This window comes from Rhinoraja longicauda, chromosome 16 (genome assembly GCF_053455715.1).
Source record: "Rhinoraja longicauda isolate Sanriku21f chromosome 16, sRhiLon1.1, whole genome shotgun sequence".
Lineage (NCBI taxonomy): Eukaryota > Metazoa > Chordata > Chondrichthyes > Rajiformes > Arhynchobatidae > Rhinoraja > Rhinoraja longicauda.
Genome location: NC_135968.1, coordinates 24,670,628 through 24,694,108, shown reverse-complemented (window position 1 = coordinate 24,694,108; position 23,481 = coordinate 24,670,628). Strand labels below are relative to the sequence as shown.

At 39.4% G+C, this 23,481-nt stretch overlaps 1 protein-coding gene across 1 annotated transcript in view; it reads right to left on the bottom strand.

The window, feature by feature from the left end:
* Window positions 1-23,481, bottom strand: part of rab11fip2 (RAB11 family interacting protein 2 (class I)) — a 56,893-nt gene that overhangs the window by 31,145 nt on the left and 2,267 nt on the right. The window lies entirely within an intron of this gene.

Genomic DNA, 23,481 nt, shown 5'->3' with positions numbered 1-23,481 from the left:
TAAGATATTTCCAATTTCATAAAATAATATTGTCAGCGAGAGCAATGAATGAAAGAATGAAAACCACTTATGCAGGTTATCAGATTATAGTTGGTACAGTTTATCACATATCCACATCTTATTATAAAATACAAAGCTTAAATTTTTTAAACTGACTAGGTTAAGAATGTGTCTTGTTGATTTTGTCATTTAATTTTTAGTTTTCTACTTTAAAAACAAATAGATTTACTGTGTCAAATTTCCAAGCTGCCTCATTTATTATCCAAAAACTGCAGATCCACGAAAATTAAATTCAGAACAGAAAATTGTGGAAGCACTCAGCAGGTCAAGCAGCATCTGTGAAGAGCAAAATAGATGTGATGTTCCAGGTCAGCTCCATTTCAATAGAACTAAGTTTTATCTTCTATTAAGATACCCTGGTCCTTCACGTAACTACATTTTTTAACATTGACATAATACAATCAGATCCACATACGCCCATATCTGAATTTCCTTTGCAACAATGTTATTTTCAGTTCCGCAATGTCTATTTGAAGATGGATAACTTCAAAATAATGGGATGCAAGCCAAATTCATGAGCTCGAGGAAATTTTCATGGACTTTGAACACCATAATAAACATCTTTTCAAATTTGAGTCCAGGGGTGGATCTCGGTAGTGTAGAGATAAGGGGCTGGATGCAAAACAATCCCATTCATTTCAATAGGTTACTGACTTGGATTGAGTGTAAGTGCACAAAAGTGATTTTTCTTCATTGGACTCAATCTTAAATTACAAAATATCAAACAAATTTAGAAAATAAAATCCCCGAACCTTTACCTGAAATTTCAAGGTTTCAAGGTCAGTTTATTGTCACATGTACCAATTAAGGTAAAGTGAAATTTGAGTTACCATACAGCCATACTAAGTGAAAAGCAACAAGACACACAACCACAAAAAAGTTAACATAAACATCCATCACAGTGGATTCCACATTCCTCACTGTGATAGAAGGCAATAAAGTTCAATCTTCTTCCTCTGTCCTCCCGCAGTCGGGGCAGTCAAACCATCCGTAGTCGGGGCGATCAAAGCCCCCGCAGCCGACGATCAAAGCCATCGGGGTGATCGAAACTCCTGCGTCGGAGCGGTTGAAACTCTCTCCGCGGCATGGAGCTCCCGTGTCGGCCTCTTCTTACGAGATGTTAGTAAACGTTTCATTATTGGAGATATTTACAAATTGTTCAGAAGAACCAAGTCCTTTGATCTGCTGTCCAAGACTTAGTCGCTACTTGGAGACAACTGATTCATAGAATAGCCAAAGCAGTGAGATCCAGAGGGCATTTTGCCCGCATTCTTTGCAACCTTATGGGAAAAGGCAATTCAATGAGTTCTAGTTTCTCCAATTATTCCAGATTCTCTGAAGATTAATAAATTTACACCTACTAACATGCACATTAATTTAAATTCCTGTTAGTTAATTTAATTTTTCCCCAATTTGCAACCATTTCCAGCCCAGCAAGCGGTTTTGAAATGGGCAAAGTTGTAAAAACTGTACTGTACCTTGTTGGCAAATGTATGATTTGCAAGAACATTGAGCAAAAAATAATGAACCACAGGGTTATTACTTAGAAATTAGGTACAATTTAGCTGTACATCAGAGCAGAAATTAGGTTTATATACCTGGAAAATTTTGCCTTGGAAACATCAAGAATTATTATACCAGAAGCAAATCAGTTTGGTAGTTTTTGAGCACAATTCTGGTTATATTTGGCTGATGTTAATTTGAAATTAAAAAATGCTTGAAGTGCTCAGTCAATAGACAATAGACAATAGGTGCAGGAGTAGGCCATTCAGCCCTTCGAGCCAGCACCGCCATTCAATGCGATCATGGCTCATCACTCTCAATCAGTACCCCGTTCCTGCCTTCTCCCCATACCCCCTCACTCCGCTATCCTTAAGTCAGAAAGCATCCATGGTCATAGAAAAAGCATTAAACTTGTCACACTCAGAAAATATTACACGCAATAAGTTTTTGCTCAAATACAGACAATTAGAAAAGGGGTGGTGAAAGAATGAGGAGAAATCAGAGGGAAGGGGTGCAATGGATGGAAAAGCAATTAAATGAGAGGGTATGCTGATGTAGAGCAATAAACAAATTCTAAAAGAGCTTCAAATGGCAACAATAGCATTTGTTCAAAAAAATGGTTATGATCTGAAATTGCTAAACTAGATGTGCTACCCTGAAGGACACAAAGAGTCTAAAAATGACCAGCACCTTTTAGAGCTCTTTCAGAATATCAAGAGGGAACCTTTAAAAGAGTTATCATTGACACAAAGTAGAAAACAGCAACCAATATATGCACAGAAAGTTGAAATGCAGATGCTAGTTGTCCAATAATCCTTTCCAGAAACATCGATTTGGGGATGAACATTAGCCTGGAGACTGGCGATAAAATCTCTGCCTTTTGATATGGTGCCAGGGATCCTTTAGGTCTTCCTGAGAGAGGGGCGAGACTTTGGTTTCCTTTCTCAAGAAAATATGGTTTCCCAGACGGTGTTCATCTACTTGCATGAGGTCCTATGGCAGGCAGAATATTGAGTATTGGAAGGATGGTATCGTCAACTACAGGCATTTCCTACACAATGCTGAAATGGGAGTTTGTATGTTCACAGGTCATAGGAGTAGAATCAGGACATTCGGCCCATCAAGTCCACTCTACCATTCCATTGTGACAAATCCATTTTCCCTTTCAAGTCCATTCTCCTGCATTCTCCCCATAACCTTTGACACGCTTACTAATCATGAACCTTTCAATCTTCGCTTTATAAAAACACAAAGACTGCCTCCACAGCCGTCTCTGGCTAAAGAAATTCCTCCTCAAAGGTCAGTTTATTGTCACGTGTTCCCATTAAGGTACAGTGAAACTCGAATTACCATTCCAAAGATATGTCCTTTTATTCTCAAGCTGTGGCCTCTGGTCCTAGACTCTCCCACTACTAGATACATGCGAGGAGTGGCTGACGTGCTCCACTGAATCATTATCACAAAGCTACGCAGCAAGTAAGTTAGGCCCAATTTGTCCTTGCTGACCAAGTTTCCTAAATGTCACATTGGACTGCGCCTGGCCCATAGGCCTCCAAACCTTTCCTATCCATACACCTGTCTTCATGTCTTTTAAATGACATAAATATACTGACCATGAATGAATATAGAATCCACCCAGATGTTGCCTAACCCACTGAGTTCCTCCAGCAGTTTGTTTTCTGCTAAAACTACATCTGTAGAAGAAACTGGGTAGACACTGTTTTCCACAGATGCTGCTTAACCTACTGAGTTCCCTCAACTGCATTCTTCCAGCCATTTGCTTCAATGCTCAAATTATTGGCTAATATGCAAATCAAACTATCAAGCAATCATTAGGTTACCCAATTGAAAACAATATTTTAAATTCTGCATTAAAATCAAGTATGAGCAAAAATGCAAGAGAGTTTTACATTATACTAAATGTCATATTAATGAACATTCTGATCTTTTGATTATTAATAAAGTTTTATCAAAACTTCTAGCTGAGTGGCTAAACATTTGCTCATGTATCAGCCAACTTGCTGGCAATGGGGCTATTAAACATTTAAAATTCAAAATGTTACAATATTCTGCAAATAAAGTGGTCTGAATAATTGACATTCCTGAAAATTTCAAAATGAAACATCTTAAATTCAAATGACCATTTGACGTACATTTAAGATATAGTATTGAAAAGTCCTATTCCCTTTTAAACTTGACCCAATAAAATCCTACTAAATTACAGTTAATCCTGTGAAGAAAGTTAGACATCATCAATGATGTCATTTTCTGGTGAAAGAACAGCCTTCAATTAGACAATTTTCAACTAACTGATGGAACATCAGCAGCTCAATAGGATAAACCATTTGAATTAATAAATTGCAAAACTCAATAAACTTGAATAAAAATCTTAAAATAGAAGCTGTCATAGAGTCATAGTGATAGTGTGGAAAAAGCCCCTTTGGCCCAACTTGCCCACAACGGTTAACATGTCCCAGCTACACTAGTCCCACTTGCCTGCGCTTGGTCCAGATCCCTCCAAACCTGTCCTATCCATGTACCTGTCTAACTGTTTCTTAAACGTTGGGATAGTCCAAGCCTCAACTATCTCATCGGGCAACTTGTTCCATACATCCACCACCCTTTGCGTGAAAAAGTTACCCCTCAGATTCCTATTAAATCTTTTCCCCTTCACCTTGAACCTATGTCCACTGGTCCGCAATTCCCTACTTTGGGCAAGAGACTGTGGATCTACATTTTGTACAGTCATTTTCATTATGTTTACAGAACATGAAGCATATCGTCATGGAGAAACTTTTATGGGGTAATTTATGATCATTTAATTCATAATTCCATGAAATAATCATGATATTAAACTTAACTAATTTGAAGTTTATTTTATAACCTGCACAGCTACTCCCAGTCTCATACTACAATGAGCAATGAACCTTTCCCTGTAGTTGAAACAACGTTTGTGTTGGTGATGCCATAGTAATTTATATAATAATAATCGCACCAGGTTAACTCGTCTGCCTCCTACCTACAAACTGTACTGTATGGAGGGACAAAACTTGGACAAGCAAATATTTAGCAGTACACTAACGACACGTTGAGACTTAATTTGCTGTAGATTATCCAATAATAGTTTCTCAGCCATTTGGGATGTAAGATATCACTATTCCTGTTCTTCAGATGCAGTGGCAATAAACTTCATCATATCTTGCCAATTAGTGGTGCTTATTCTCTGTAATGGCAACAGTCTGAAGAAAGTACCTGACATGTGAGGCTAAGTCTTTACTCATTTCCATTGCAAATAGATGAGTTGTAGCTTTGCTCTGTGTTTTTCTGTTTTTCATAACTATAACAATTCCTTCATCTATCATTTCTAGTACCATTTCCCTCAGGAGAACAACTGACCCTCTGAAATGCATGCTGAAAAGCCTAAATCCTTGCTGATTTGACATTTGCCTCCAATTCCAGTTCAGTTTGGAGTCAATGAGCTGAGAAATTGAATCTTTGTAATAAATTCTTCCCACAAAACTGTAAATGAAAGTTAAATCTGCCCAAGAGCTTTTGAGTTCTTTAAAATCTGTCCCGATTTGTCATTTGACCCCATGTGTATTGGCGTTTTAACATGAATGTTAAATCTGCTTAAATTGCAATGTAACTATCCTTTCTCTGCTCTACATTCTACTTTGCAAAACAAAATTAATTTACTTTTCTCCATAGTATTCTATTTCATGTTAATTGATCTTTGTAATATTTGTGAATATATCTTCATTTTATTGTTAAATATTTATGGTTGGAGCAACAATGTTCTTCCAGACAAAATGGTTTGGCACATTTCAATGAATCATCATTCACTAATACTCTTATTTTTAAAAAAGCCAAACTTTGCTGCCAAGTAAGAAATCCAAATAAGCAATCAATGAATGCGACAAGAAACTCTACACTCAAGTCCCATTAATTTCAATGATCCAAAACTGGTATTGGCATTTCAATATATCAACAAGACAATTCATTTACTAGATATTCATATTATGGAATTGAGTAGATGGAGCCAAGATTGCATGCAAACCTAGAGACTTGCAATAACGTTGTTGTGAAAAGATATCACACTTCCTAAATACTACAATTTTTACAAATACATCTCAAATCACTACGATGAGAGGTCTTGTATTAACCAATATCCTTAAATTAACTAAAATCAACATTTTGTCGAAAGAAATACAAGGAACTGCAGATGCTGGTTTACAAAAAAAGACAGTGCTGGAGTAACTCAGCAGGTCAGGCAGCATCTCTGGAGAACATGAATAAGTGATGTTTTGGAAGTTGTGCACATTTGGCATGACTCTCTGCAAGATTTTGACATTCAACCGGGAAAACTGATGAGCTACGATAATGTGTATAAGAAAATAACTGCAGATGTTGGTACAAATCGATTTATTCACAAAATGCTGGAGTAACTCAGCAGGTCAGGCAGCATCTCGGGAGAGAAGGAATGGGTGACGTTTCGGGTCGAGACTCTTCTTCAGACTGAAGAAGGGTCTCGACCCGAAACGTCACCCATTCCTTCTCTCCCGAGATGCTGCCTGACCTGCTGAGTTACTCCAGCATTTTGTGAATAAATCGAGCTACGATAATGCATTGGAAAGATGTTACACTGCTGAATCTATTCCGAATTCAATTTTTTTTTAAACTAGTTTCAATATTGCTGGTCTGCTTCACCTAATGAAGTAGATCAGCAATGAAGGACCAAAATCTTGCTACAAGTGGAGCAAACATGTACTACGGGGAACTTCATACAGCAAGTCCACCTATAAACTTTTGTTTCATTTGTTCATTGACCATATTATAGATTTACTGAAATTCAAGCCTCCAGTTCAAAAACATAGTAGACCAAAAGGGAATCATCTCCTTACAAAACAATGGGAAAGATGGAGAACAAAATTCTAGATCCACCAAAAAGTAGGCGAGAAGCATTTAGAAAAGTCATCAGTAGCTGCATTGTTACTAGTGGCAATATGGATAGATTGCTCTTTTTGAAAATAATGCTTAAAAATAATTATATTAAAAGGCTTTTACCACAGAAATTGTAAAGCAATTCACACCATTTTATTCAAGCAAATTAAAAAAATACTATGCAGATTACAATCCATAAATAAACCAAAGTCGTGTGCCATATGACTTACAGAATCTTATGCTGCTTAGAATTTGGATACACATCTTGTGCATATCAAGTTACAAATGCGGACTTGACTTTGTTACAGTTAACAACTACCAGATTGTGCAGAATAATGTATTCACATTGTACCTTTTGAATTGTATAGTGCAAGCAGGTTTAAAACAACACATGCTCAAAATTTGCTATATATCCAACAATTTCCTCATCATTTAAAACCCGAACACAGGAAGTAATTCCACCTTAACTAAACAAAGCATGCTGGAAACACTCAACAAGTCAGGAGGAATGGTGGAAAGAGAAACACAGTCAACATTTCACATTGAATACCTTTCTCTTTCCACACATGCTGCTTGACTCGCTAGGCATTTCCCATTATTATTTCAGGCAGGGTGACTTGGATAGGTTGGGTGAGTGGGCAGATGCAGTATAATGTGGATAAATGTGAGGTTATCCACTTTGGAGGCAAGAACAAGGTAGATTATGATCTGAATGGTGTCAGATTAGGAAAAGGGGAGGTGCAACGAGATCTGGATGTCCTTGTACAATGGTGTCAGATTAGGAAAAGGGGAGGTGCAACGAGACCTGGGTGTCCTTGTACATCAGTCACTGAATGTAAGCATGCAGGTACAGCAGGTAGTGAAGAAAGCAAATGGCATGTTGGCCTTTATCGCGAGAGGATTTGAGTATAGGAACAAGGAGGTCCTACTGCAGTTGTGCAGGGCCCTGGTGAGACTGCGCCTGGAGTATTGTGTGCAGTTTTGGTTTCCTAGTTTGAGGAAGGACATTCTTGCCATTGAGGGAGTGCAGCGTAGGTTCACCAGGTTAATTCACGGGATGGCGGGACTGACATATGATAAAAGAATGAATCGGCTCGGCTTATATTCCACTGGAATTTAGAAGGATGAGAGGGGATCTTATAGAAACATAAAATTATTAAGGGATTGGACAGGCTAGATGCAGGAAAAATGTTCCCGATGTTAGGGGAGTCCAGAACCAGGGGTCACAATTTAACAATAAAGGGCTAGGCCATTTAAGACTGAATGAGGAAAAACCTTTTCACCTATTTTCTACGTTTCTATCCAGCATCTGCAGCTTTCTGAATTTCAAACCTTCTATCCAAATTATATAGTAGCTGATAACATTGATACGCCAATATAGATTGAGGCAGATAATTTAAGTGGATCAAATTAAAGCAGAAATACAAATTATCTGAATAGCTATGGGTTGGGAAAGGCAGAAAATGCAGAAGATCCGGGCAACCACATCATTGTATAAAATGGAAACAAGCCTTTGGCCCACGCCCTCGTTTGTAGACAAGTGGAAGAATCTGGAGGGTTGTTGGAGTATGTCAAGAATAAATTGCGATAGGTGGAAATGCTTGATGGTTGGCATGGACTACATGGGTCAAAGGCTGGAAGTATTAAATAAAAGTTCAATATCCCAAATATTATTAAAAAGGATAAAGATTGTCCTTACAGTAGGTTTCTTTTAGAAATTAATCAGTTACACAATTAAAGACACTCAAATTTTGTATAAGTAATGCAAAAGGAGATTTGTTTCGTGACTTGTTGTCACATTTACAGTGATACACAGGAATTTATGGCAATGACAATCGTGCTGAGATTAAGTGAAATTACAGTCTGGATTTTTAGGACAATACAAAATATCTATTTTGGAGTTCAAAAAGCCAATTAACTTTTTGCTAAAATGCAACATACAATCATGCAGCAATGCCTTTAGGCATACATATTTGTGTATCATCAGACCACTCACTGCCAACTAAACATCCATTATTCTTGTGGTTTTATCGTATGAACCCTGCTCTCAAAGTTAAACCATATGCACTTCACTCATTTTAAAACTACATATACACTAATTGCTCAGTTAATATGGATAATAAGGAATCCAAGAAAAACACAACAATAATTAATTCAATACAGTAGGATGATGAATCGCTCAACATTTTTAAAAAATATGAAAAGTTGGCCCCATATTATAGAGATGTAATCATAAGCTTATACTCTGACCACATTTATAAAATACACAAATTTCCATTGCAATACAAGGTGCAAATGTGATTAAAAACACGAGTTTACAGCTGTTCCTATCTTTGAAGCCTTCAGTGTTGATTATGGGAGTTTAAAAAAAACTTTCATTTGTACAGTGATTTAAAAATTCTTAATTTCTAATGAAGCAAGGAAAATGTCAAGTTGGGGGGGGGGGGGGAGAGGAGAAAGAATAATGTTTGTAAGCTTTTATCAGTACTCTTGAGAGTAATTAGGAGCAGCAACCATTGCCGATTCTTCACTTTTCTAGACAGGAGCAAGGAACCTCTCTCTTGCTTTAGTTGAGATCTGTTAAATCATAAACCATATGTCAAACCTGGAACTCCTGGCTTGTATGACCTTGTGATGTTTCACCTGGTGAGTTAACTATTCGGCTATTATCTCATAATTACCTCACAGAGTTTAGTATGACATATGATGTGACAGAGTAAAGATAAGTGCATTGGATTCCACAAGCTTTTCATTCTAAATCATGAAGCTACAGGAAATGCGCAAGAGAAATAAAGTGTTTTCTTGGGGGGAAGGGACAAAGAGAACACAAGCAATGGTAATAAATTAATTTGCAAGGTACTGACCAGTCTGAAAGACAATGCTCAAAATGTGAAATAAATTTGGGTTTTCCTGGCTGCATGAAAAGAGTTGAGAAGAATTGTAGAGAACATCTTATATAAAGCTAAATAGTAACTGAGCTTTCTGTTGCCTGCTACTTTAATTTTTATCACTCTGCCTGTTACTTCCTTCACTGTTACAATGAGGCCCAAGGCAAGCTAGAGATACATATCCTATGTTTTAGAATGTTGCAGGCTTTTGGACTTCATGTCGAATTCTCCCATATTAGGTTACTTGTTTTTCCTGTCTATATTAGAACAGGCCAATTCTGGCATGTCATCCAATGATTATGGCACTGTCTCCCTTGCTTTCTCCCTCCCTATTAGTACAAACCAACTATCGTAGTTCTGCTATTAATCACACATGAAACACCCACAGCTGCATAATCACCCTCTACCATCCTAATTAACTCAGTTGACCTGGTCTCAAAAGGAGACACAAAGCACTGGAATAATTCAGTAGGTCATGCAGGGTCTCTGGAGACCATGGAGAGATGGCGTTTCTGGTCATCTGACTCTTCTTCAGACCTGGCCACATCCTTCCACTGATATTCTCTTTGCCCTATCCACCCCCCACCATGTGCATTGCTATTTAAAAATTACCCCTTTTTTTTAGCAAATCTCTGAGTTTGGATGAAGGCTCTTCAAACTGAAAGTGAACGATTTATCCTCTGACAGATGCTTTGTAACGTACCGAGCTTTTCCAGCATTTTCTGTTTATATTCCAAAGTTGAAGCACCTGCAGTTTAAATTTTTATTTTGCTTGCAATAATCAATAGCTACTGAAGGATTTGGTAGCTTTTTAACTTTTAGATATACAAGAGATTGTTCATGAAAATTAATGCGGCAAGTAAGCATTGCAGGGAAATAAAAACAATGAATATTAAATATCATTGCCATTAGGCAGTATTAATTTTAAAACTCGCATACATATTTATAATTTGCTATCAACCATATGGGTTTGCTGTTCTAATCTACTCCCTCATCATTTTGGTCAACAGTTCATTGTGAAACATCAAGCATTTTTTGCTAATATGCAAAGAATGGGTTTGCATTCGGCATGGGTTGCAAGCTTAAATTAAATTTCTGGGCAATTGAATTTGGAATTAATACCATTTTATGTCTATCGAGGTCCACATTACATAACAATCTTTCTCTCAATGTCAGCAAGACAAAGGAGATAGTGAACGACTTCAGGAAGCTTCTCCTATCCCAGTATATATTAATGGTGCCAAAGCAGAGATGGTTGAAAGTTTCAAGTTCCTAGGAGTAAAAGTCACTCGCAACTTGTCCTGGACTATCCATATCGAAGCAATGGCCAAGAAAACATACCCACGTCTTTACTCCCTTAGAAGGCTTAGGAAGTTTGGTTTGTCCCCAACCACTCTCACCACCTTCTACAGATGTGCCATAGAAAGCATTTTATTGGAAGCATCACTGCATGGCTTGGGAACAGCTGCATCCAAGGCCGCAAGACGTGGCAGAGAATTGTGGACGCAGCCCAGACCATCACACAAACCAATCTCCTTTCCATTGACTCCATCTATTCTACACACTTCCTCAGCAAGGCTACCAGCATAATCAAGGACGGGTCCTCTCCCTCTTCTCCCTTCTCCCATCAGGCAACAGGTACAGAAGTGTGAAAATGCATACCTCCAGATTCAGAGACAGTTTCTTCCCAACTGTTATCAGGCAAATGAACCATCCAACCACCAACTAGAGTGCAGCCTTGAGCTGCGGTCTACCTCATTGAAGACCCTTGGCCTATCTATAAAAGGACTTTACTGGAATATATTGGACTAAATGTTGGATAGGCACAAAAAGCTGGAGTAACTCAGCGGGACAGGCAGCATCTGTGCAGAGAAGGAATGGATGATGTTTCAGGTCGCGACACTTCGTCAGACTCTAAATGTTATACCATTTATCCTGTATCTGTACACTGTGGATAGCCCAGTTGTAATCATAATTAGTCTTTCTGCTGACTGGTTAGCATGCAACAAAAAGCTTTTCACTGTACCTCTATACATGTAACAATAAACTATCTAATGCAAAAAAGTAACACTTCCAGCAAATAAGATTAAATGAGGGATGGAGTTTAAAAGTCTTAATTGCATAATTTTGCTTTTTTTTTAAGCAATAAAATAAAATGTATCACACCACTCTATTATGTTAATATACTTAGAAGTTAAACTTATATAATTGATTCCTCTACTAATAGGCAATATTTCCTTTTTACTGCTCCAACAGTGGGTGCAGTGAATGTCACAAGCATCAGCACAACAAAAAATTATCTTAAGTCAACAGCTCTTAAGCTCTTAATGAAATTTATTTTCTCCCACCCAAATGTAATATTAAAGGGAATTCATTTAAAAACTAATAGCAATGTCAAATCTACATTGAGATCATGAAAGTACATTACCCCCTCCCACCCCGAGCAACACCAACAGAGAGAGCCCAGCTAAACGTACAATGCTCCAGGAAAGGAACTCAGATAAATTCCAGGCACACAGGGTAGGGTAGGCTTACAGAAATGTACTGGGCACATTTCCATCGGGACATTTTAGTTGTGGTGTAACAAAATCTTGGCTAGATCATACGGGGGTTGGGGGGGAGAGGAGGAAGAAGTAGAACACAAATCAACTGCTTGCAGAAAGCAGTTAAGAAACAAAACAGAAAACTTTGCAACAAGGCTGCCTAGATAATGATCTAATATTAACAATGCGACTGTTACTTTTAGAAATTCATTTGAGATCAGCATCACATCCAAAATAAATAGTGAATTATACTTTTAATGAACTTATATTATCTTTTCTCCAAAAACAGAGCATGGGTGTTTAAAAAAAGGCAAAAAGACAAGACAATCCCAATGGATCTGATAGCATTATTCAAAGCAGACAGCTCTGGCCCAAACTTGCCAAGCAATCGATTAGCATTCAATTGTCTTTTCAATATATCAGGGAAATTGCTGTACATAGCAGGCTGACTAAACTACTATATTAAACTACTACAAAACTATCAAGTATACTCTGATAGCTGAATATTTTCCAAATAGGTAGACTATCTCTAAAAATAATGCCCCAAATTTCATTTAGAGCAAGCTTCTTTATTGTGCAGCAGTCATATTTCTAAATTTAAGTTTTTACAGTTCCTGACCATTTCAGCATTCCAATTTGTTTAGAGTGATTTTTAACCAGCCTGAAGTAAATGCAATCACATACTCAAGGGTTACTTCAGGTTCAACATGTTAATTTTATGATGAGGTTATCTGGCAAGTAGCCAAATAGAAAGAGGCCCCATAATCTTAGCCTACCGTATTCCCCTGTTTTTCATTAATGGTGTAGTTCAAAATGTTTTGGGAGAAATACAATTTTAAAAAAGGGTACAGTTACAGGCAGCCAATACCTTGGAAACCTCTGAACTTCAATCCAAAAGTGTAACAGCAGATCATTTAAAACTATATTTTGGTGCACTGTTTGTGGTTCCTTAAGAGAACTTGTATAAAAGATTTGTTTTTGGTCTGATCTTCCCAACTACAGTTGCTGAAGAATATAACAGATTTAAAAGAAATGTTCAATGTTTAAAATCACTGCATTTACTTAAATTAGTGTAGTATCCTTGCATAGAATTTGCCAAGTATTAGCCAAAATCTCTGCCTGGCATATAACACCACTTTTAAAATCCCATCAAGATGCTTTCATTAATTTCTCCCTCAGAAAAAGGGCCAGTACTTGTAATTTGTAATCAAACAGAATTAAGGTACAATAGTACAATTAGCAACTTTAAGAAATGTGCAACAGATTCAATTAGGATTTTACTTGAGTGAACATTTTTAAACCGAGATAATCCAAATTCATGTAAAGTGCATAAGAGGTGCCAAATGAAAAAAGGTTGAGGAGGAAATACAATGTAGGGGGAAATTATGCAAAATTATGCAGAAATTTCTGACCAACTATAGAACAAGCAATGTGACACTTAGTATTGTAAACAATCCCGTGATCTAGGGTAGGAGTGGTAACAGAGGAGGGAAGGAGGAGGATAGGAACTGAAGATTTCCATGGAAATAGTTTCTATGTTTGTTAATTGTTCCAAATGTTTTTTTAGTGATCTCTTCACCAATGTGTAATGTTTGTGCACATTATTGTAATTAAGAGGTCAATCTGATCCTATTATCTGCTAATTTAATTCAGGCCAAAACTCAATTTGAAATTAATTCCCATCTCTGGGACGTTTACAAGTTCTATTCTTCTGTCCAATATCACCTCAAAAAATCCCCTTCATTGGGTTCTCTACAACATCCTGCATGCTGCCTAGAGTTTACCCTTTTCTCATCCATGTGCTCCTCTCTTAGTGAAACACAGCATCAGTTTCCAACTGTACACTGACAATACCATTCTTTCTCGAAGGTATTTATTCACAAAATGCTGGAGTAACTCAGCAGGTCAGGCAGCATCTCAGGAGAGAAGGAATGGGTAACATTTCGGGTCGAGACCCTTCTTCAGACTTTCTGGTCACCAATTCTGAATTTCTCCACTATCAGCAGTTTTTTTTCTCATTTATTATATTGTTTCCAGTGTACTATGTTTACATATTCTGTTGTGCTGCTGCAAGTAAGAATTTCATTGTTCTATCTGGGACATATGACAATAAAACACTCTTGACTTCCCTGGCATTGGTACAAACCTAAACCAGATTATGCACAACCTTAATGTTGTATTTCACCAGAGATTAAATCAAAACCACATGTGCAATGACTGCTTATTTCCAATCCATAATATCAACCAATTCCACATCAACATAATTCAATTGCCTAATCCATGCTTTTGACACTACCAGTTTGATTCATTTCAACTCACTTTAATTTAGGCTCCCCTTTTCATTCACTCAAGATTCTGTTGTCATTTCCTAACTTGAACCAAGATCTATTCATTCAACGTCTCTGTATTCACTAGACTATATCGGCTATATCCGCTTCCAATTAAGCAATGGCTTCAATTTAAAAAAAATCCCAGGCTGATTTTCAAATAACAAAGCCTTTACCTCTACATATATGTTGCTTTGAGAAAAAAAAGTGAACTTTTAAAATAAATGTACTTTTAAAATAAATGAAAAGTTTTTTCTGGCTAGAAATTCCCTTCCTCCACATTTTTTTTTGGCTTTCCTCAATACATTATTTTGACCATAATTCTGGTTATTTCTGCCAATATTTGCTTATGCGGCTGTGTCAAGTTATGTTTGACATTAATTTGAATGCATAATTCAGGATTTTTTGGAATAAACCACATTAAAGATGCTACACAAATATAAATTCTTCTTGTAATGACTATTAGAAGAAGAAAGCACTTTTTGTTTCTGCTATACATTTCAAACCAAACAGCTCTGCCAACTTGATCACTGGTACAATTGTGTTTTTGAAAACATAATTTTTTGTATTTTTGGCATCATATTCAGCACACTGTGGGCCAAAGGGCCTGTTCCTGTGCTGTACCTTTTCTATGTTCTATCTCTCATCTGCTTTCAGTATCCTTATTTTAAGCACATGCTACCTGCAGCTGGCACACCAGGCAGAATTGCAAACTGCTCCATGCAGCAGTGAAATTAACTAAAGATGATCAGAAGAGAAACATCCATCTGGTTAAAACAGATTTTATTTAAAAACCATCATGAATGTCTGGCTGGAGGAATGCCGAAGAAAAGGAAGAACACCCAAAGTAGTACTCAAATGGGAACGCAACATGCAAGTATCAATCAACCATAGAAGGACCATGCCTTTTTAGTTTTTCATTCATTTTTCTTAAGAAATAATCTGGGCAACCATCACGCTCCATCGCCAGTATAAAAAAAAGGCACCTGCTGTACTCTCAATTTTTAAGTTAACTTGCACTAGTATAAATGACCACCCATTTAATCTTATCCATGATTCGGCAAGACAAGCAGTTTATATAAGTAGCTAATTCTAATCCTTGCACAATAACTATACAAGATAGAATACCAATCCAATCAATATTTTTGATTAGTTTCTTTGCACAACATGGCGAGACCATGATGACACAAGGGACTACAGATTCTGGAATCTTGGGAGAAAAATAAAGTGCTTGAAGAACTCAACAGGTCAGGCAGTAACTGTGGAGGAACATGGACAGCTATCATTTCAATGAGGACCCTTCTTCAGACAGATTTTAAAATGGAGACTGAAGGGCTCTGACCCAATACGTCATCTGCTCATTTTCTTCTGCAAATGCTGCCTGACTTGTAGAGCTCCTCCGATTCAAATAATTTTATAATGCAAATGGGATCATATTCTGCCAAACTTTCCTGGAATAAGTGAAGACTTCATGCTTTATTTCCATTTTTAGATCTAATTATGACAGCCAAATCAAAATTTTATATTTTATTTACTGACTGAAAGTATTAAGTCAGTATATTGAACAAGCCAATTTCCCTCTATCAATACTCTCCTCCACCTAGCTGAGCTGGTCCTTACTTTTAACAGCTTCTCCTTCGACTCCTCCCACTTCCTCCAAATCCAAGGCAAAGCTATGGGCACTCGTACGGGCCCCTGCTATGCCTGCCTCTTTGTAGATATGTCAACCAATCCTGTTCCAGGCTTATATTGACCCTATCCCCAAACTCTACCTCCGCTACATTGACGACTGCACCGGTGCTACCTTCTGCCCCCATGCAGAACTCACTGACTTCATTAACTTTACCAGTAATTTCCATCCTGCACTCAAGTTCACGGACCATCTCCGACATCTCCCTACCATTTCTTGATCTCACCATCTCCATCACAGGAGACAGACTATCGACTGACATCTATTATAAACCCACTGACTCCCATAGCTATCTAGACTACACTTCTTCCCACCCTGCTTCCTGTAAAGATTCCATCTCCTACTCCCAATTCCTCCGTCTATGCCGCATCTGCGCCCAAGATGAGGTGTTCCATACCAGGACATTGGAGATGTCCTCATTCTTTAGGGAACGGGGGTTCCTGTCTTCCATCATAGATGAGGCCCTGATTGGGTTTCCTTGATATCCCACAGCTCTGGTCTTGCTCCCCCCAGTCGCAACATGGACAGAGTCCCCCAATCCTCACCTTCCACCCCATCAGCCGTCGCATACAGCACATAATCCTCCGACGTTTTCGCCAGCTCAAATGGGATACCACCACTAGCCGCATCTTCCCTTTCCGCTGAGACCGTTCCTTCCACGACTCCCTGGTTAACTCTCTCCTTCCCACCCAAACCAGCCCCTACCCAGGTACTTTCCCCTGCAACCGCTGGAGATGCAACACCAGTTTATTACCACATCATTCTTGAAATAATAACCCACTCCATTACCTACAAAGTACAATCCAACTTATAATGCAATTTCATGGAAACTTTGCTGTTTTTCCAGATGTTTCCATTTATACCTCTACAATCTTAATAAAAAAATGTTTCTAAACAGATTGATACTAAATTATGCAGTGAACCAAATGAAGGGGCATGGGTGTGGTAAATGGAGCCCACCGCCAGTGACAACAGAGCTGTGGAACTGGGGCAAGTAAAAAGTGCCTGGGAATCCACGTTTTGGTCACAGAGGGAGCATGGCAACATTACCTAGTGAGCCAAATGATTCCGCAGGATTTTCGAATTGTTCAACAGCAGGTTATCCGAGTTTAATTATAATTCACACCCAACTTCTTATCTGTGCCAAATGAGGCCAATTGGTAGCACTAAACAACCCCTTCCCCCCAAAGTCTGGAGATAATGGATTCAATTTCCACTACAAAGGCTTCAACGCCACGCCGTGCAGAGCCAGTGATGTTGGGAGATATAATCTTGTTGTTGATGTATTAATCATTTAGTCTCTCATGTAAAATATAATTATTTTATTGAACAAGAGTTCTTCCTGGTTCTAGCCAGACTTACATTTAATGCTGTGGTAGCAAGTTATCACCTTGCTGTGCAGAAATTAGTCATTGTTTTTTCTGCCTTACATCAGAGATTAAACTTTAAAATACTTCAAGTTGTAAAACACTGAGACATGCTAAACAAAAGACGATAAAAATGGTACATTTTTCCCTCTGCACCTCCCTTCGACCTCTTAATAGCAGCATCCTCTTCCAACAATTCACTGCATGTCTGCCAATGTGGCTGCACAAACTTAATTGACCACAGCCAAAATATGTTTACCAAAATGTTCACTTTGACTCTTAATATTAACTTGAAACCCTCAAATATTCATACTTAACTACTTCTGCTGTGGGAAAGCACATCTCGGACCCGCAGACCCTCAGCATAGGAGCTCCGCAAGGCTGCGTACTCTCCCCTCTCCTTTACTCTCTCTACACCAACGACAGCACCTCCACAGACTCCTCTGTCAAGCTCCTCAAGTTTGCGGATGACACTACCCTGATTGGACTGATCCAGGATGGGGAAGAATCTGCCTACAGAGGGGATGTGACACAGCTGGCGTCCTGGTGCCATCGCAACAACCTGGAGCTCAATGCTCTCAAGACAGTGGAACTAATTGTAGACTTTTGAAGAGATCCCCCTCCCCTCACTCACCATCAACAACACCACAGTCACATCTGTGGAGTCATTTAAGTTCCTTGGAACCATCATCTCCATGAACCTTAAATGGGGGGCCACCATCGACTCCACAGTCAAAAAGGCCCAACAGAGGATGTACTTCCTGCGGCAACTGAAGAAACACAATCTGCCACAGGCAATGATGATCCAATTCTATACTGCTATCAATGAGTCCGTCCTCACTTCTCTATCATGGTCTGGTTTGGCTCAGCCACCCAGCACGACATCCGGAGGCTGCAACGGATCGTTCGCACAGCCAAGAAGGTTGTTGGCTGCAACCTTCCCCCCATTGACAAACTGTACACTGCAAGGGCCAGGAAGCAAGCGGGCAAGATCTCTGACCCCTCTCACCCTGGCCACAAACTCTCCGAAGCACTTCCCTCTGGAAGGCGACTTTGGACTGTCAAAGCAGCCACAGCCAGACATAAAAACAGCTTTTTTTCCACGAGTGATAGTTCTACTCAATAACCAAAATCTGTAGTCTCTTTTTTGCTCTGGTTTATTGTCACCCACATGTTTAGACCGTAATGTTGTATCCTTATTGTTTTGATGTGGTTATGCTTTATTCTTAATTGTTAACTGTATGTTTGTGTTGTCATTTGTGAGCGGAGCACCAAGGCACATTCCTTGTACATGCATACTTGGCCAATAAACTTATTCATTCATTCATTCATTCCTGTACATCACCTTCACGATGCCTTTTGATAATCTTTCACAAACATCAGAAGCTCTTTTACTGGTTCAATGCTGACAGACTGTATAACATCCTGTGATGGATGAGCGTCAATTTCCCCAGAGTAAAACACTGAGAAAACTAAAGAGATCATTTTCAGCTCCTGCCAAAAATAAAATACCCTTCTCAGAGTCTCAAATTGAACAAGACTGTTCTCAAACTCAGCATTTTATTTGAACTTGCACGAAGATGTGACCTCCACCTCCAGACCCAGTCATGCCAATGTTCTCTGGTCCATGGTCTGTGAATTTCAGCCTATTCAAAATTCTGTTGCTCATTTTTCCCTTGCAACCTGATCTATGTCACCCATAACTTAGTCACTCCTCTTGAACATCAAATCTCTCATCGCTACTGAAAGTTTTTGTTATCTCATTCCTTCCTACAACTTTAAATGCCTTCAATCCTCCCTCAAAAACCCTGTACCTCCTAAACAGCCATTTGCCTCCTCAATCCCATGGGATCAAAAACGACTCTGCTTTATTAATTCCGAGGCAAACCAGGGAGATACACTCTTCCAAAAAAATGAAGATGGAGTTTCTAATGAAAACAGTGGTTTGCAGATGTGATTTTCCACCATAGGTGTGGCCAAGGACTGTATATATTGAAATACCATTCCAAATACCATTCCTCCACTTTAAGTGATCCTGGACCATGAAATTTCAAGGTCTGTGTTTTTTTAAAAATCTTCTGGATTAGCCTACCGTGGGGGACTTGAGCAAATTTCCAAATTTGACGAAGGATATTCTTGCTATTGAGGGAGTGCAGCATAGGTTTACTAGATTAATTCCCAGAATGGCAGGACTGTCCTATGTTGAAAGACTGGAGCGGCTAGACTTGTATACACTGGAATTTAGAAGGATGAGAGGGGATCTTCTCGAAACATATAAGATTATTAAGGGGTTGGACACGTTAGAGGCAGGAAACATGTTCTCAATGTTGGGGGAGTCTAGAATCAGGGGCCACAGTTTAAGAGTAAGGGGTAGGCCATTTAGAACAGAGATAAGGAAAAACTTTTTCAGTCAAAGAGTTGTAAATATGTGGAATTCTCTGCCTCAGGAGACAGTGGAGGCCAATTCTCTGAATGCATTCAAGAGAGAGCTAGATAGAGCTCTTAAGGATAGCGGAGTCAGGGGGTATGGGGAGAAGGCAGGAACGGAGTACTGATTGAGAATGAAGAGCCATGATCACATTGAATGGTGGTGTTGGCTCGAAGGGCCGAATGTCCTACTCCTTCACCTATTGTCTATTGTCTAAATGCCATATTAAAATTCATGTAGACAATGTCCGCCACCCTACCCTCATCAATCATCTTCGTCACCTCCCCAGAAAACATAATCAAGTTTCACCACTAATTTCCATCCTGCACATAAATGTACTTGGACCATCTCCGACATCTCCCTACCGTTTCTGGATCTCACCATCTCCATCACGGGAGACCGACTAGTGACCGACATCTACTACAAACCCCCTGACTCCCACAGCTATCTGGACTACACTTCTTCCCACCGTCTCCTGCAAAAAGTCTATCCCCTACTCCCAATTCCTCCGTCTCCGCCGCATCTGCGTCCAGGATGGGGTGTTTCACACTGGGGCATCAGAGATGTCCTCATTCTTTAGGAAATGGGGCTTCCCTTCTTCCAATATAGACGAGGCTCTCACTAGGCCTCCTCTATATCCCGCAGCTCCACTCTTGCTTCCCCTCCCCCCATTCGTAACAAGGATAGAGTCCCCCTTGTCCTCACCTTCCGCCCCATCAGCCAGCGTATACAACAAATTATCCTCCACCATTTCCGTCACCTCCAACAGGATCCCACTACTGGCCACATCTTCCCATCTCCTCTCCTTTCCGCAGAGACAGTTCCCTCCGTAACGCCCTGGTCCACTTGTCCCTTCCCACCCAAACCACCCCCTCCTCAGGCACTTTCCCCTGCAACCACAGGAGATGCAACACCAGTCCCTTTACCGCCCCCCTCGACTCCATCCAAGGACCCAGTCTTTTCAGGTGAGGCAGAGGTTCACCTGCACCTCCTCCAACCTCATCTATTGTATCCGCTGTTCCAGATGTCAACTTCTCTACATCGGCGAGACCAAACGCAGGCTCGGCGATCATTTCACTCAACACCTTCGCTCAGTCCACCTTAACCAACCTGATCTCCTGGTGGCTCAGCACTTCAACTCCCCCTCACACTCCCAGTCTGACCTTTCTGTCATGGGACTCCTCCAGTATCATAGTGAGGCCCACCGCAAATTGGAGGAACAGCATCTCATATTTCGTTTGGGCAGCTTACACCCCAGTGGTATGAACATTGACTTCTCTAACTTTAGATAGCTCCTCTGTCCCTCTCTTCCCCTCCCCCTTCTCAGTTCTCCCACTGTCTTCCTGTCTCCAACTTCCTCTTTTTTTGTCCCGCCCCCCTGGCATCAGTCTGAAGAAGGGTCTTGACCAGAAACGTCACCCATTCCTTCTCTCCAGAGATGCTGCCTGACCCACTGAGTTACTCCAGCCTTTTGTGGTACCTTCGATTTGTACCAGCATCTGCAGTTACTTTCCTAATCAAGTTAGTAAGACATGACCTGCTGTGTACAAAACCATACTGAGAGAGTGCAATTAACACAATCTCTTCCAAATGGAAGTAAACCCTATACCAAAGAATCCTCTCCCATAGTTTCCTTATGCTGATACGAGGTTTATAATTCCCTGGATTGTCTTCCCTTCCCTTCTTAAATAAAGAAGCAACATTAGTTACTCTCCATTACCCCAGGACCTCGCCTATGGCTGGAGAAGATGTAAAGATCTTTGTCAAGGAACCCGCAATGTCTTCTCTTTCCACTCTCAATACCCAAGGATAAATCCCATCAGACCCCAGGGATTTATCCACATTAATGCTCTTCAAGAGCCCCAACACCACCTCCTTTGAAATCTCACACCACCCTTGCATACAACCATTCTAAACACACTGATCTCACTGTTCTGCTTGCTCTCCTTCTTGGTGAAACCAGATGTAAAACACTCATTTAAAACCTCACCAACATCCCCAGACCCCAAGCATAAATTCCCTCCTTTATTCTTGAGCGGCCCTACCTTCGCCCTCGTATCTTCTTGTTTTTAAAAAAAATGTAGGTACAAAAAGATTTGGGATTTTTTTAAATCCAACTTAGCACAGACCCTTGCCATGGCCCCCTTTGGCCCTTTTAATTGCCTGCTTAAGTCCTTTACTCCTTTTTTTGTATTCCTCAAAGGCCCTGTCCGATTGCATCCTCTTAAACCTTGCATGTGCTTCCTTTTTCTTTTTGACCAAATTTACAACCTTGGTGGAGAAATTTACAAATGGGCAGAGAAATGGCAGATGGAGTTTAATTCGAGCAAGTGAGGTGTTGCACTTTGGAAGATTAAATGCAATGGGAAAGAAAACAATTAATAGTTGACCCTTAACAGCATTGATGTACAAATGAATCTTGGGGTCAAAATTCATATTTCCCTGAAAGTGGCACCAAATCTAAATAAAGTGGTAAAGAAGGCATGTGGTTTCCTTGAATTCATAGGTTGGGGCATTGAGGAAAGAGTCAGGAAGTCACAATGTAGCTTTATAAGACTTTGGTTAGGTTGCATTTGGAGAATTGCGTGCAGTTCTGCTCGCCCATTACAGGATCGCCATGTTAGCTTTGGAAAGGGTGCAGAGGTGGTTTACCAGAATGATGCCTGGATTAGGGAGCATTAGCTGCTGGGAGTGGTTGGACACACTTGGATTGATTTCTCTGGAATGCGGATGTTGCAGGAGGCTTGATATAAAATTACGGGAGGCATAAGGTAGACGGTCAAAACCTTTTTCCCAGGATAGAAAAATCAAATACTAGAAGACATAGTTTTAAGGTGAGAGGGGCAACTTTTTTTTTTTACACACCAAGGCTGTTAAGTGCCAGGAATGCACTGCTGGGGTTGGTGGTTGAGTAATATCAACCGTGACATTTAAGTGTCTTTTGGATAGGCATACTGATATGCAGGGAATGGAGGGATATGGATCATGTGCAAGTAGATAAGGGATGGTCTTGGCATCATGTTCGACACAGACATTGTGGGCTGAAGAGCCTGTTCTTGTGCTGTACTGTTCCATGTTCTATCCACAGAAATGAGTCCTCAGTGATAGTATTCAAGCCATGATTCCAATAAAAATGTTGAGAACAGTCATAAATGTCACCCCTCGAGCATTTAAGTCCATTTTTTAAAAAAAGCTACAATAAATGAAAATCGTAATTACAGATGCCAAGAATCAAGTATAAATAACATGCTGAAAATATTTGGCAGCTCATGCAGCAGCCATGGAAAGAGATGTTAACTGTTTCATTTGCAAAGGCTACCTGATTGAGCAATTTCAGTATTTTCTGGCTTTACGAAAACTGTTCAAGCCAACCAAAATAATTACAAACTCTTTGCATCATTTTTGCAGTAGTTAATTCCATTGATGTTAATTCAGACTTTTCAGCAATGTGAAGCTTGACAAATGCCATGCATATCTTCTAAAGTTAAGTTTCTTCCCACAAATTATGATAGGCATTGCATTCTTAGATTCTGATATTTTATCACAAGTAATCACAATTTTATTCAAGTAACTGAGACAAATTACTAGAAGGTAAATCAAATAGTAAATATTTTTTCTTTCTATAAAGGTAAAAATTATGTATTGTGCTTACAAGTAGATGCAATTTTCATAAATATTCTTTTTACAGTTAATCTGATTTCTCAGTCTTTACTTATGGTGAATATTCTTTATAT